Source organism: Corvus brachyrhynchos, unplaced genomic scaffold (assembly GCF_000691975.1).
Source record: "Corvus brachyrhynchos isolate BGI_N302 unplaced genomic scaffold, ASM69197v1 scaffold175, whole genome shotgun sequence".
Taxonomy (NCBI): domain Eukaryota; kingdom Metazoa; phylum Chordata; class Aves; order Passeriformes; family Corvidae; genus Corvus; species Corvus brachyrhynchos.
The window spans coordinates 4,034,371-4,049,907 of record NW_008238448.1 but is presented as its reverse complement, the minus strand read 5'-3'; the positions used below and the strand labels follow the sequence as shown (position 1 = coordinate 4,049,907).

Below are 15,537 nucleotides of genomic sequence, written 5' to 3'. Positions count from 1 at the left end.
TTACAGGAATATACTACAAATCACAAATCTTTATGCAAATACTAAACCTCAGCAGCTGACGCCCGAATTAATGCTTAGAAGCACAAAAGTCAGAAAGGACTAAGATCTAGATAACTCAAGCTATCCCCTGAAAGACACCACTTTTACTTCCAAGGGCCCTCTGTTGGGTACCCCTTGGCTCCTTCCCATTCTCATCAGCCTGGGAGTGGGAACACATGTGCTTGCTCCTTTGCCTTCACATTCAGTGATGAATAAAAAGCCCCTAAATCATTTCTCAGCAAAGAGATTAAGGCTCAATTAAATCAGAAGTTGTGCACCAAAATTCCCAAACAGGAGAAGGTTAAAAAAAAAAAGAAAAAAAAAGAGAGAAAAGAGTTAGTGGATCCTTCAAAATAGTACTTGGTATCACAAAGAAGTTAGGTTTCTCTTCACGCTCATTTTAGGGACTTGGCATTGAGGATGTGGCCCCTAGTACTGATTCTACTGGGAATAATCCCAGCATGAAGCTGTGAAGTGTTAAATATTACAGTTCATGAAATTAATTAACTTTTGCCTTCACAGTACTTTTTGGTTTCCCTCTTTTAAATCATTTTATGTGAGCATTTCATGTGATGCAGAGCACTATTTTTTCTTCTTTGCCTCACTTTTTGGAAAGCATTCTTCTCCTTCCTTTTGCCTTCATATTGTGTTATTTCTGACCTCTTGCTCATCTTTTATTACTCTCTGGTTCCTAGCTCTATTATTCAAGCTGATATTGCAGCTGCGATTTCTATTTTTTTCTTTGCCCTTTTTGGCTTTGCCAGGCATTTCATTAGTGGACTCATGGGGAGCATTTATACTGTCTCTCTGCCATGATAGAGTTCAGTGGGATTTACTAAAACTGATTCTTTGGATATGTCTGCTTCCAGTTATGATTAGAAACCTCTTTCCACTGAAGCACATCGAAGAGATCAAATTCAGATCTGGTGAAAGCATGAGCATAGGGAGGCACAGAAGCCATCAGCTAAGGTGCAGCTTCTTACACATCTTTACTTGGACCATGGCACACGAGTAAAAATTTTCCCCAAATAACTATATTATAACAAAGTTTCTGAAAGTCATCCTGCAGGAGCAAGCTCACACCCCTACAGAATAACTTGTGAGATCAGAGCTCAGATATTGCAAACCAGCAATGGGGTCCTACAATTCATTCAAATAACTCACAGATGGGGTTTTATTTAGGGCTTTTCAGGTCAATGTATTTATTTTTCCAAAGGAAAGCCAAACATAGAGACTTTTCTTTGTTGTAGAAAGACGTGATAGCTAAAATATTGGTACATTCATCTGGTTTTTTGCCATGTGCCACATAGGTTCCTGGTTGAGTTTTCCCCTCCTGCAGCTCTGCTGCTCCCATGTACCTTCATAACTTTCCTCCTGCCTTTTTTTTTTTTTCTCTTCTCCCCCAGCCTTTTGTTGCCTTTTAAGCTTACTGAAAATAATGAACTCTCCTGACCTTTAACATTTCTAATGTCTCTGCTTATTTCTGTAAGTTAGTTTTGGCTGTTAGGTTATGTTATAATGTTCCAGCAGAGATATTCTTTTTGTGATGACAGTAAATAAGATACACACAGACTTTTCTGTTTATTTTTTCAGCTGTTCATTTATAGTAAATTTTAATAAAAACTGTGAAACAATTTTGTTCCGTGGGGGAGGCTTGACACAAAAGTAGAACAATAATGTGCCAAAAATGCGTTGTTATGATCTTTCAGATGGGTACTGTCACTAGGAGGGGTCTGCACTTCAGTCAGTATGAACATGATAAAGTAGGAACAGTACAGCTGCAAACTCCCTTTGGATAATGCTACAAAACATATGGAAAACGTTTCCTGACTTATGAAAAATAATATTGGGCAGAATATAGTAAAGGGACTGGGTCAAAAGGGTGCATAAAGCGCCAGTGCAAACCTTAAGTGCAATCTTGTAGTCATAAATTCCCTACTAATGAAATGTATATGCAATTCTTACAGTCCCTCAGTGTTTGAAAAATCTATAGTGTTAATAAAGTGACATAGTTAGAAATCTATACAGGACCTTATTTATTCATTATTTATTTTAAGAGATGGCCCTGAATCTAAACATTCCCTTAGGGAAAGTTTGGTTTGTGATTTAGGTTCAAAACCATACTTTTCTGGCCAGGACTCATTCCTAATTCTGCTTGGTTTACACGCCGATGTGCTACCTTGTTTAATTCATCTTGCACAAAGCTGGACATTGAGCTGGCAGCCCTGCAAGCTGGGCCACCAGCCAGGCCCCTTCTTCCTGTGAAACAGGGGCTGGAGCCATTGCATCCCTGTCTGGAGTTGTCTGAATGCCCAGGAGAGGTCCCTGCCTTCCCCACCCGCACAAGGGTAGTGCTGGTGAGGGTTGAGGCTGGTGTGTGGTGCCCTGTAGTCTCTCTCCCTCAGCTCTGGTTGGGGGAAAGCCCTTCCTCTGCCTCAGGCTTGGATGGGGTTTGGCAGAAAGTCGGCTCCCCCCCACTGCAGCTGCTACTGGCTCTATCCTACAGAGGTGTCTGGGCTTTCCACCCTCGCCAAAGAGGTCAAGCGGAACCAAAAGAAAAGAAATCTTGCTGATACAGAGGAGCACACAAGTGCCTGGGCTAGAGGGCATGACTCCCGGATAAAAAGTTAAAATAGCAGTCACTAGGAGGAGCAGCAGGAGCCCAACCACATGCTTGGTATGCCCAACTAGTTCAACAAATCTCCCGGGTGGCTGTGCAGTCCCCACCTGTGCGACTGCCAGCAGGATCCATCCCCACAACACTCGCCAGCAAAATGGTGAGCAAACAGGTCGGTGTGAGGCATGGCAGGAAATGCTTCTGAAGTAAAAAGAACCCATTTCAGGCTGCAGAAGGACTAGTCCTTTTTAATGATCATGATTGAGTATCTCTTGGGGTATGTGCCATGAGGTGTGGGATGTAAGCGCTTCTCTGTACTCTAAATTGACTTCTGTCATTTTTCTGTGGATTTTACTTGTTTTATAATTGCTCACTTGATCCTACAAAAAATAAACTAGCACAAACAGTGAAATAGGTAGACCATGGGAGCAATGAATATCCACATGATTAAGGGTTGTCAAGCTTAGGTCCTAAATAACCATAACTGCCATTCTACTATCTACAGAGTTAGAGAAGAGAGAAAGGTGAAGAGAGTTGTTGTTACTGGTAATTTATGATAAGAAGCTTGTCCTCACACAGGAGCAACTATACTCATCTTTTCAGGTAGCAATAATTAAATTCCAATAATTTAATTAAAGTGATAAAATGCTGTAGGGTAAATAATAGAAATTAAGAATACTCTTCATACTAAATGTCCACAGAATGAAGATTCATCAAAAAGGTCAACTTTTGCCCAGACAGCATGTATCTTTGGGACAAATGCTGGAGTAGGAAGGACCCCTCCAAACAGACAACTGAAACATCCTGTATTAGACTTCTGCTCTGGATTATCCTCTGTGAACAGCAGAGATACTAGGATGAATATGCTATTGAGGCTAAAGGTTTGTTTTACACATGTGAAAAGATGAGGTGAGGGTCCTGATATGCAGTTGTCTAGGTAAGAGATGATGAAGGATACTGCATTATATAGATGATGTGCTGTTTAGAAATAGTGATAGAGTGGCCACTTTAAATTGCCTACACCCACCTCCTGCTACTGATGGGCGCGTTCTTCCTAGTCCTATTTCAATTTATCAAATTTAACTGCCCTGTGGAAGTGTGGAAAAGAGGTATGGCAAAGGAAGAAGACAGGATTGGATATTACCCTCTCAGTCAATTTTTTCAGGGCGATGAGTAACAAAAGAAAAAAAAATCATTTTCCCTTAGAGGAAAAAATTATACTTTGCCCTTCTCATAATTCACTGTTAAAAACACTCCTTCTTTACAGCTTTATTGTCATATATATGGCCCTTAATTAAGAATACATTTGCTGAAACTGGAAAAATGCAACAATGTTGAGTTTTAAGATAAATTATTAGCAAAATTAACCAAAGCTCCAGGAAGGCTTGTAGCAAAAGGACAATGAAATGAAGTGAGAAAATTTGTCTGAAAAAGGGTAAGAAATACCACTTGCTTTGCTTATTTAGTGGCCTATTAATCTGATGGGCTCACTTGTCTTTTTTATCAGGTGAGTTTCACATGAATTTCTAATTTCACATGCTCTGATGCAGAAGGATCTACCCATCTGTGCCAGCTGTGGGGATAGCTCAGCCAACACAGCTCTGGGACAGAAAGTGTCAGGGCCACTCACCTTTCTCCAGGGAGGTCACTTCTCCATAGCAATTGAATGACCTGTTAGTCGAATGGTTCACATGTCCATGACAGGAAAAGAAAGAGAGAAAAACGCTCAGAGAGTGAGATGCTAAATGAAAATTTTGTGAACGAATTCAGCCAACGTGACAAGGACAGGCTCAGAATAATTTCTTACTGCTAAAAGACATCGAGACAAAAAGGGTAAGTTCACTAACATTCTCATTAACATCTCATAGAACCATAGAAGAGCTTGCGTTGGAAGGGACATTAAAGATCAGCTTGTTCCAACTCCCCTGCCATAGGCAGGGGGACCTACCAACAGGCCAGATTGTTCAAAGCCCCATCCAGCCTGGCCTTAGACACTTCCAGGGATGGGGTATTTAGAGCTTCTCTGAGCAACCTGTTCCAGTGTCTCACTACCCTCACAGGGAAGAATTTCTTCCTAACATCTAATCTAAATCTCCTTTTTTTAAGGTTAAAATTCTTCTACCTTGTCCTATCACTATCTTCCCTCGTAAAAAGTTTTTGTCCCTCTATTTTATAAGAGCCCTTTAAGTACAAAAAGGGTATATTTGCACGATCCTTGCAGAGAAAAATGCATCAGAGGAACACAGAAAATCATGCCATTTTTGCATCTGGCTACGGCCATATGAATGCACCCTGTGACACAGTAAGGGCTCTCGACCATCGTGAAATGGAAGGGTCTCTCCAATGCCAGCTGGTAAAGAACTGAAGCAGAGTGTGTGCATGGAATATGGTCACTCTTATCCACCGAGCAGCTGTTTGCCTGTTTTCAACACTGATGTGGCATGTGCTGGATATGATGACAGCCTGCTTGATGATACCTGTGCTCCAGAATATTTGGAGAAGGACCAGCTGCTCACTCCAGCACCCAAGTCCTTTGGAGTCAGCTCACTTCTTTTAGGAATCTGACCCTCCCGGCAAGTTATTTGATCTGACTGGCATGCAGGTGCATGGAGGCCACAATGGCAATTGCTTAGCCATTACTAGGAAATTTTAGGAATCCTAGAAAATCTTCCAGAAGAAACCAGGTGTGTTAAGATACGAGTAGGAAGAAGAAATTGCCTTTGCTTCAGCAGGGAAACAAGTGGAGAAGATAATCTTTGTCACTTAAGGGTGGATTTATGAACGTCTTATGTTCATAAACCAGGATGCTGAAACCCTGTGACATATTGCTATGAGAAATAAATAAGGCATTGTGTCTCAGTTTCAAATCTGAGAGCTCCATACCACACAGGAGAATCAGACCTTAGGCCTGTCAAAATAAAAGATAAGGAAGTAACAATAAGGAAGTAAAGAGAGCGTGCATACTGTACTACTGCAAGATGGGGATACTGTCTTTGTCATCTCTGCTGGACCACACTAAAATCTGAACATAACTAAAAAGTCCATGTAGAAGCAGCATCTATTCACTAATTGTTTTCTACAAACTATTTCCAGACTTGCAGAAACTGGGATGATATGAAGCAGTAGGCATGCTGCTATGTTGGCATGTTCTCTGCAAGACCTGTTGACCTGGGAGAAAGGCGAGGGACAATAGTTGGGGAGTTGATTTTATCAGATACCCTGGGACCAGAACATGGATAACCCCATGAAGGAAATTTCAGCAACAGAGCTGCACGCAGAGTATAGTCCATGTGATGTCTCTGAGGGGCAGAGGTACTCCCTCTGTGCAAGGACTCAGGCCTCTAACACCTTACCTCACTTTCTTTTCCTCCAGAGCTATTTCCAGTCCTTTACTTCTACAGATGGTGACTTCATGTTTAACATGGAATATATTAATTAGCTCCTTGCAGCCTGTAGTTCAGTTAAAGAAACAGAGAAAACCAGAGGTAGCAGCTGTTAGAAGTCAAGCTTCTTTTTCTTAATATGATAAGAGCAGTCTGGCTCTTACTGGGGCAGTAGCATGGTCTCCTACAGTTACAGAGTGCTCAGGGAGCACCGGAGTTCAAAAGCATTCTGCAAGGTCCTGGTGCTAGGGTGAGGATATTTGAGTCCTTGACTCCAGTCCTTATCCTTTTACAGGACCAAGGATTTCAAATGTAGGCTTCAAATAGCAATTAAAAATAGCAACTAAAAGCATTCTTTAGGTATTTCATGTTGTCCTTGTTCTTTGTCTGTTATACACCTGCCATGGAAAATGTTGGATATGAAAAGTGCGGCAAGTTTTGACAAATGATTTCTTGTTTAATTAGAGGTATGTATGGTTGACATACAATACAAGATGGAAGTCAACAGATTGCTCATGGGATATCCTCAGAGTGCCTGCAATGGGGCCAAGCTTGCAGCTCTTTGTCTTCTGAGTTCATGTCTGAGAGCTCTCAGACTAAAGATCCCGGAACAATAGTTTCATTTCAAATATAGATGTATATTCCTCTTTCACATCTGTCCGTACTGTACTCAGTCATGAGGCATTCCTCTTCTATTTCAAAAAAACCCAACAGCTTACAACAAAAATCACTTTTAAAATTGTACAGTAGAGGCTGGATGTATTTCCTTTTCACAGAAAAATGTTATTATGAATCATATATAACTTATACCTGCATTTTCAGAGCACAGTTCAACCGCACTCTTTCTGTACATGTAGAGATTTTATATATATATATATAAACACACACATTATATATATATTTTTTTATATCTATAAAATGATGATTTTGTCATCTGCACACTCTTCAAAAAGCAATGTGGGGAGGGATGCCAGTCTCTTAGTGCTTCTGCATTATGATCTACTGACCCTGAAAATAGGGTCAGAAGGAGGTCTCACTGCTAACTGGAAAACTAATCAATATAATTCTACCAAAGGGCTAGTATACACCAAGTAATATAGTCCCCTCCCCCTCTGCTAAAGTCTGTGCCTTATTGTAGAGAATATAAACATCATGTTTTGATACTCATGGAAAATAAAAAAATACCAAGGAAACACAAATGTTTATGGTTTGTGAGGTTGGGGATATCACCAAATCATATCGCAGTTCTCAAATTTTAGTTCTGAGCAGTTTGATTGGTTATGTTTTATGGTTTGGGCTTCATTTGTTACTAAGAAACATAGAACTGTGCCTCCTTTTCTTCTACACTTAAAAATTAGAGAAAGAGAGCAACTTAGGATGAAAAGATCATTTTCTTCCTCTGTCCTTTCCCTCTCCCCTGCCATCCCCCCAATATTGCAGTTACACATTGAGAAAAACAAGCTGATCTTATGCTATGTTAAGAGTCATACTCACAGTGATGCCCCGTGCAGCCTGCAGGGATGCCACCATACAGCAGGGTTGCATTTGATTCTGATCAGGTACTTTTACCGAGAAAGACAGCAAGACAAAGGGTGAAAGGTCACTGGTGACTAATTTTCTGAAAACCAGCAGCTTGTGTAAGTAATAGAACATTTATTGTATTTCTCTGTCATCCCAGCAATGAGCTAGAAAATCCATAAGAATTCCCAGCACTAGCCTTTATTAAAGTATAGCCCTGGATTAGTTTAATGTCTAATTTAAAGTCACTGCCCGTACCTACTTTCCTTACTTTTCTTAAAGAGAGCTATTTTCCCCCAGTAATCTCCCAATGTAAGTTGCCAAGAATATCTTTTCCCTTAATAAGAAGTAAAGTTTCATCTATTTTATACATCTATCTGTGTGTATGTGTATGTTGAGGAAAGAGCACTGGAGTGCTGCATTCTTCTTACATTATTTTCCCTGCATTATAAGAGCAGGGCAAATACTGCAAAATCCAAGCACAGCCTTTCAAAAAGCAACAGCACAGGAGTTATAAACTCCTTTTACAATGTTTGCACCCTTTCCTTTTGCTCTGTGCAAATATTAATATGGTTTCAAAACATTATTTTTCTGAAAGGATGTTCACAGAGCTGGCTTTTGTTGTGGATGAGACAGAAATTGTTAACCTGAGTTCCTCAGTTCCATACCCAAGCTACAGGTCTAAGGCTAATCAGCTTGAAAAGAAGGGAAAAATGCCCCTCTCCAACAGGAATCTGCCAAGTGCTTGTGATCACTGCACTCCTTGACCATAATGATTTGATTGGAGAGCCCGAGTGGCTTGGTAGAGCTGGAGATGGCAGTCAGCGTTTTCAGTCCATGTACCTGACAGCTATAAACACTGTCATTGGACCTCCAGTGTGATTCTTGATATGCTAGCCTTACAAAATGTAATTACCCTCTAGACTAGACTAGAACAATGAAATACACTGTTCCGTGTTGAGTGAGTGCTCACCTCAGAGGGTTTTATTCAGCAAACTGTCTTTTGATGGCTCAGATTTTACTACACCTATGCCTAGATGATCTTCCTGGTGCATCACCTGAATCATATATACCCTCCAGAGTGGGCTCTTCCAGAATGGTATCCAGGTGAGTTACACCTGAGCATGTGCTGCCTTTTCAGTACTGGCCACCTGAACCCCTTTGAAAACAAGCCCACAGCCCTCTTGTGCCTCTAACAGTGACTATTCTGTGAGCAATCCTGAGCTGCTTGGTGAGAGCTGCCGCACTGGGTAAAGTTTCTCCCATATGAAACCCACTGGGAGTCTGGAAATGCCTCTCCTCCCACTGGCAAAACTGCCCATTTTGGTTTTCTCATATGCTCAGGAACCTTGGAGGGAAGTGGAAGGCAAAACCCTACCTGTGTATCCCTGGCTCTCCACGCTGCACTCCTGTTTTAGGCACAGGCAGCTTTCTTCATCCACAGGCAAGCTCTGTTTTTTGGTCTTTTCTGCTATATAGAGGCCAGTCCACAGCAGACTTCCTGTACCTGGTTGTGCTTCCCTCTCCTATCTGAGCTGCCAGAGATCATGGGGCATATTCTACTGGGGGAATAAAAAAGACAAATATGAGAAAATTTTCTTCAGATAATTTAAATTCCTGGTCTAAATTCCCTGGCATGACCAACTCATAATTCATGCTTATGACATCACAGCCAGTTATCACAGCAGGAAAAGACAAGTGTTTAATATTAAAGTCTTACCATATGGACAAAATAAATTAGATAGTATTAATATTTTACATTTATTAGCTATAACTAATGTACACAGTGAAATACATCTGAAGCATCACATTCTAAGTTCACACATTCTGAATTCAATGATTTTTTTTTTAGGTGACAAGCCTCTGAAATTGTGCTTCCAGTTACTAGCCAGTTACTTGACGGATATATGACTGCACATGCTTTAAATCAACATGGAAAATACTTTTAAAAATCAAATTCACAGCTCTTTGGCTCCTACCTTCTACCATTTGTTTATTTATAGGGGAAGAATGTGGTTGAACCTTGTAGTTAGATCTAAAAAAAGCACAAGAGCTAAAACATACAGATAGGCATACGACTGTTACTGTATAGTCAATATGATGCTGACAATACTTCTGTGCCCTAGAATGGTTTTCAGCTATGCAAAAGATGCAGAAACAGCAGAAATTTGTAAATTAAAGCAAATTATCAATTTTCAGAAGTGCCACAGTGTGGAAACCAGTTTGATTTTCACCAGAGGAAATCCCACCAGAGAACACACAATAAAAGAGAGAAGCTGTTCATCTAGTACCAGCAGAATCCAATTGTTTGTTTGGGGCAAGACTCAGAGAAACTAAACCTCCCAACATGGTGATTTCAGAAAGCGACAAAATTTTGTTCCTGCCTGTGTCTGACACTCTATACAGATCACACAATACAATTGCTTTGCACTTAATTTTGATCATGGAATATTACAGTTCAAGAGACAGTGCAGTATTATTCTCTGTCCTACTCCCTTCAAATCTCTGCTCTTCAGAGCAGGCATGGTGGAGAATGTGTCCAGGTGCTAAATGGAAGTAAAATTTACAGAGGCAGGAACCCCAGGAGACGTTACCAGCTGGTTACAATTACCAGGGTTCAAAACCTGAGTTAAAAGAAGTAAGATGGTAGATGGAACTGCACAGGAGGCAACAATAAACTAATATGGTTTTGAAAGGAGACAGAAAACTAAGTAGAAATGGGAGTATTCAAGTGCTGGATATAATCTGGGGCATATTAAGTGGAAGAAATAAATCAAGCAATAGCTCTGAGCACATGGTATAGAGCTGTGTTTTCCTTTAAAATTTGTGAAATGATAGCAATTTTTGACAGAGTTTTTAAGAATCAGCTGGACACATATTGGAGATGAAGAGGTAAATCTGAAAACCCACACCACTGAAAATCTGGAAAGCCTGAAAACAGCATAAGGGCTGAGTTTAAGCAACTTCAGACTGATACAATGCATCTAGAGATTACTAAGGCATTAGGTATGACAGTTCCAGTTAAATGTTAACTAGATGCAAAAAGTGCTTTTTCTTGGAAAATGCATTGGTGAAAAATGACAAATATGTTAAAAAAAAATAAAAATAGATAGGAAGATACCATCTGCAAAAGTAATGTTTTAAATATGTCTGAGTTTGAACAGTGTGTGGAGTACCAGTTGAGTTTATACGAAATCAGAGGAAAAAAAAGAAAAACACGATTAAAGCTAAGAAGGGGAAAGATTCCTTTAGTACATTATAGCACTGTGATGGACTATGGCTTTAGTCACAGAGCCTCTACTTCGTTTCTATGCCTCCAGCCAAGTAAAGCAACTTGCAAGATCTTAAATAATAAAACTGAAATCCTGAGCCTAGTAAATGTAAACAGCAAAAACAGTGATGTCATGGGATGGGGCAGACTGGAAAAAAGATGCATTTTTCAATGGAAACCTTTTGCATTTGAAAGTGTGGAAACCTTTTCTTAATCATGTAAAGGGAGTTCTTCATTTAATTTTTGATCAAAGCATGTAGAATAAAACATCTAATAATCCAAGAGCTGGGGCATGCATATGACTTTTGGGAAGGTATTAACCCAAATTTCTCTCTACCGGTGAAGAACAGTAGATAAATAATTCTTTGACTAGAAAAAGATAGACTGATCATATAATCTAGAGATTTGGGCACTTATCTGGAATGGGACAAAGAAAACTTGATCCCATCTCTCATACAACCCACTTATCTCCAAGGAACTTTTTAGCCACTAAATTATTGATTTTACTGAATTAACCTCCACATATTGAATTAACCTTACACATATATTCATTTGCTGTCTTAAGCCCCTGCCATCATACTCACAAACAGCATATTTTTTAAAGTTTCCAGTTTTATTCTGAGGAAAAAATAGGCAATTTGGTTCAAAATATCATAAAAACTTTTAAATGAAAGTAGAATCATTACAGGAATAGCCGGGAGTTATTATGCGTGGATTTTTTTCTCAAGTTTTTATAGAAGCAAGAGGTCACCAAGAAGATCATGAGGCCCCTTATGGCTGATGACAAGACTAATTTGTTGACAGAAGATTTAGCATTACTTAAGAATTATATGAATTCTTTTTATCAAAGGGAAAAATGGCTGATAGATACCAGAAACAGATTTATTTCCCTAAGGAGGAAGAAGAAATACTAAAGGAAATCAATATCAGATCAGAACAGGTGATTGAAAAATTTGAATGTTCTAGTTGCAGGAAAAAAAGAAGTTTCCTATGGCCCTTTTTTTTTTCTTCAAACAGACTACAATTGTGGTATAAACATTTATCATTTGAAAAATGGAGAATCGAGACCAAAGAAAGTCAGAAAGATTCAAACTAATTGGTTTACATCAGAAGCATTTCCAGATAAATGATTTTTCAAAACAGTTTGTTAAGACAAACTGAATGGGAGAGTACATTTTTCACTTTTTTTCTCCACTTCATCCTGTTTTAAAGAAAATAAACCAGGATGTGAAGGTGGGAGGTTTTCACAGTAAAGGAGTTCTTGGCCTTGACTTGTGATCTACTGAACACCAGACATTGTCAGCTGAGGAAGAAGCAGGAGCAATCCTCACAGGCAAGCAAGATGGAGGCAGAGGTATACTTGTCCTCAGAGCTGATTTGTGGGGTTTTGCTGCATTTGGAAATCAAGCTCATATATTGTATTTTCCTGCTTGAGCTCTTGAGTTCCTTCTTTTCAACAATCTCTTTCAAAGTAATCACAGGCTTTGTGCACACAGAGCAGGGAGGAGACAGATATTATTGCAGAAAACACAGGAGAAAAATAAGCTTCTTAAACTTCTTCTGAAGCAACCACTAAGATTAAGCATATTTGTCCTCCAGAAAAGTGGAGCATGATTGATAGTATCTGGTTACAGCAGGGCAGGTCTGCCCGAAACAGAGCCAAGCTTTCCAAAACCACCACTGCTTAATCCGCCTCTTCTTATGAGCCTTCAGTATAAAATAACTAGATCACAAGTTTTGATTACTCACATCCTACAATGATTCCTCAGAGCTCAGTACTGGTGGAACCTTAGAGAGAGCCACCAGGAACCGAAGCCTTTAAAAAGTCCAGGTTTTGATGTGGTTTTCAGCAAGTAAGCTGTCCCCATATCATAGCCTAGGAAATACCCACAGACTTGAGTAAAGAGGCACTTGAGCATTTTGGCCGTCCCTGGGCTGCAGACAACCCTTTTGTGATGCTCTTGCTCCAATTACCTGGACTGAGGCATCAGCTGGAACATGGAGTGGCTCTTTTCCTCTCAGCCTGTTCACTAGTGATTCCTTCCCATGGAAACAAGGGAGGGAGAGTCATCTGAGCCTTGTCCAAACACGGAGCTGGAGGCTGGTCAGGGGGCACATCTGGAATGAGATGGCCCTCAGAGGTCCCAGGGTACAGCCAGGCAGTGTCAAAGAGGAAACTCCAGAGCACATCAATCAGACAAAGTGCAGCTTTGTTTCCCGACACATTCTGCTTTGTAGATTTATAACTTCACAAACAATCCTAATAAAAACATGAATTATTTCCACACTGAGCAGCTCCCCAGCACGAATAAGAAAACGGGAATCAAGATTAGTTACCTAATACCAGCTGGTGTTTCTTCAGTCATTTGGGGAAAACTGAAGAAGAAATATGTAGGCTTCAAGTGCAACTATAATAATCTATGGTCTCATTATAATGAGCTGTCAGAGAAAGATGGAGAGTATCAAGGTGAACTTCTTCAAATGTTTCAAATAAATTTGGCTTTATTGAGCACTGAGCCCTGCCTTAAGATCAAGAAAATGAACTAAGGAGTAATAATTGTGGAATATTATAGAAATAGCAATTCACTGAGAGATTAATAGATAGTCTATAAAGGCACAATTTACCATTTGAAATTTTTGCGGGGGGACAGCAGAAGAGATGATGAAGATTTCAATAAAGCTACAATGAGGTTGAAAATACTATTGACATCTTCAGTTTGAGCTCAGAAGAGTCTGAATGCAGAGAGAGGCACTAAGCCTACTGAATCAGAGGTACTCCTGAACCAAAGGCACAAGCCTGGGTATTTAAAGGCAGTTGTGCCCTCTGGCTGCACTGGAAATAGTGTCAGGGCAGCCACTCTTCCACCACAACACAAATGGTCTTTCCAACCTGCAAATATTATTCAAGGCAGCAAATGAGGCCTCACAACTCTGTCACCAGGCACTGTCACCTCTATCCATCTCAAGTATGTACTGCTACTTAAAAAGAAACCTTCGTCTGACTCCAGCTGTTCCTACTGATTTGAGATTGCATGTCTCTGTACTTTTCATGCAGTAACTAAATGACAGTCACACATGCAAATCCTGGGTAAAGGCTGTTTTTCACATCAGCTTTCTAGTTAACAATCAGTGCTGTGAGATTTTCCTGAGCTCATGATTCATCTTTGATTCCAAGTTGATTCAGGCCCCATGAATAATTTGAGTCTTCAACTGTTTTGTGTGTAGAAGTTTTTGAAGACTGTCACAAGAAAATGACCAGCGCTTACTCTTTTTTGTCTACTTCAGACTTTCTTCAAACTCAGTAATGGTTAATATACAACTATTTCAGCTTTCCCTAAAATTGAAATAAAAAGAGGAAAAATTAAACCTCTTCTGAGAAAACCCTGCCTGTGAAATAAAGTATCAAACCTTCACATGCTCACTAAGAATATCTACTCCTTGCAGAAGATCCAAGGACAACAGAAGGATGCTTCTCCCCATCTTATCCATGGAGAACTAAGAATAACCTGGTTCTTGGATGTCATGATGAACATAGGTGAACTTGCTGATTTGTGTTGGGAGGATTCCTTATCCCCTGTGCTTATAAACACCAAAATGAGACAAGTGGGCCAAGATAGGAAAATTACTTAAAATCGATTGTGTCTTGCTTAATTTGTTCATTTCCAACGAAGTTTATAGCTTGCAAGGAAGTTTCTCCATCATAACCCCATCTTGTTCTTTGCTTCCTTCAAAATTCATAGGCAACACGAATGGCTAAGAGCCACCTCTGCAAACAAGGCTTTCCTACAGTTTTAATGCTAACATAAAAGTTAATATTGATGGAAACTGGTAGTGGAAGTTCTTCAATCAATATCCATGTCAAATTTTCTAGCCAGAAAGCCATTAATAGCATTATAATCTGCATTTCTGCTCATTGTCCAAACTGAACTTACCTTGTGTCCTGCTGGAGCTCAACTTCAAGTTTCAAATTTGAAAAAAACCCCTAGAATATCCCTAGGCACCTGGGCGATGCTGCTTCATCGGAGTGGATCATGCCTCGCTCTTGTAATCTCTTAGATAATTTTCCTTTTTTCTTTTCTTAATATACCAAAAAATTCAGTGTTGTTGTCATTCCTGTCACAACTTAAGTGTTACAATCCCAACATGGCCTTGTGACACCTCCTTGCTTGGCAGTCACAGGCGGCTGCAGTAGCACACTAATAGATAACCAGCAACCAGCACTGATACATCAGAAACATGAAACTGGACAGGAGGAGGGAGCTCTGAGAGAGTTGCCAGCAGCAGGAGGGGCTCATGTCCATCCCTCCCACAGCTACATGCCTGCAGCTGCATTCACCAGTGGGCATTACAGTGTGTTCTAGCTCACACTTCTAACAGCCTGCATATATCCATGGTGAATTATAAAAAAAAAAAAAGAAGAAAAAAAAGATAAATGCTTGAGCATGAGGACTGTTAACCATTTAATAATCTTACCAGGACTATAAGTCATATCTGGTTTTGCTTCTGGAGTATTGTTTTGAATCTGACCTTCAGTCTGTCTGAGTACGACACTTTGTTTTCTTCTACTGCTAAACCAAGTTGGCTCTGTACCTCTGGCACAAGGAACCAAAAGCATGGAGTGCAGACACTCCTGACAGATCTTTCCAGCAGGACACCTTTAGAGGGTCCAGACAATGGAGAACATTTACCAAAGACGTGCAAAGGGTGCA

At 40.0% G+C, this 15,537-nt stretch overlaps 1 long non-coding RNA gene across 3 annotated transcripts in view; it reads right to left on the bottom strand.

Moving 5' to 3' along the window:
* Window positions 1-15,537, bottom strand: part of LOC108447301 — a 309,215-nt gene that overhangs the window by 254,519 nt on the left and 39,159 nt on the right. The window contains exons 5-7 of one of the 3 annotated variants that reach the window (XR_001862789.1): window positions 8,936-9,119; window positions 7,534-7,601; window positions 6,010-6,106 (exon numbers count right to left, since the gene is read on the bottom strand). This is a non-coding gene — a long non-coding RNA (uncharacterized LOC108447301). The remainder of the gene's footprint in view (window positions 1-6,009; window positions 6,107-7,533; window positions 7,602-8,935; window positions 9,120-15,537) is intronic. The other 2 variants (XR_001862788.1, XR_001862790.1) reach the window with 2 other exon arrangements.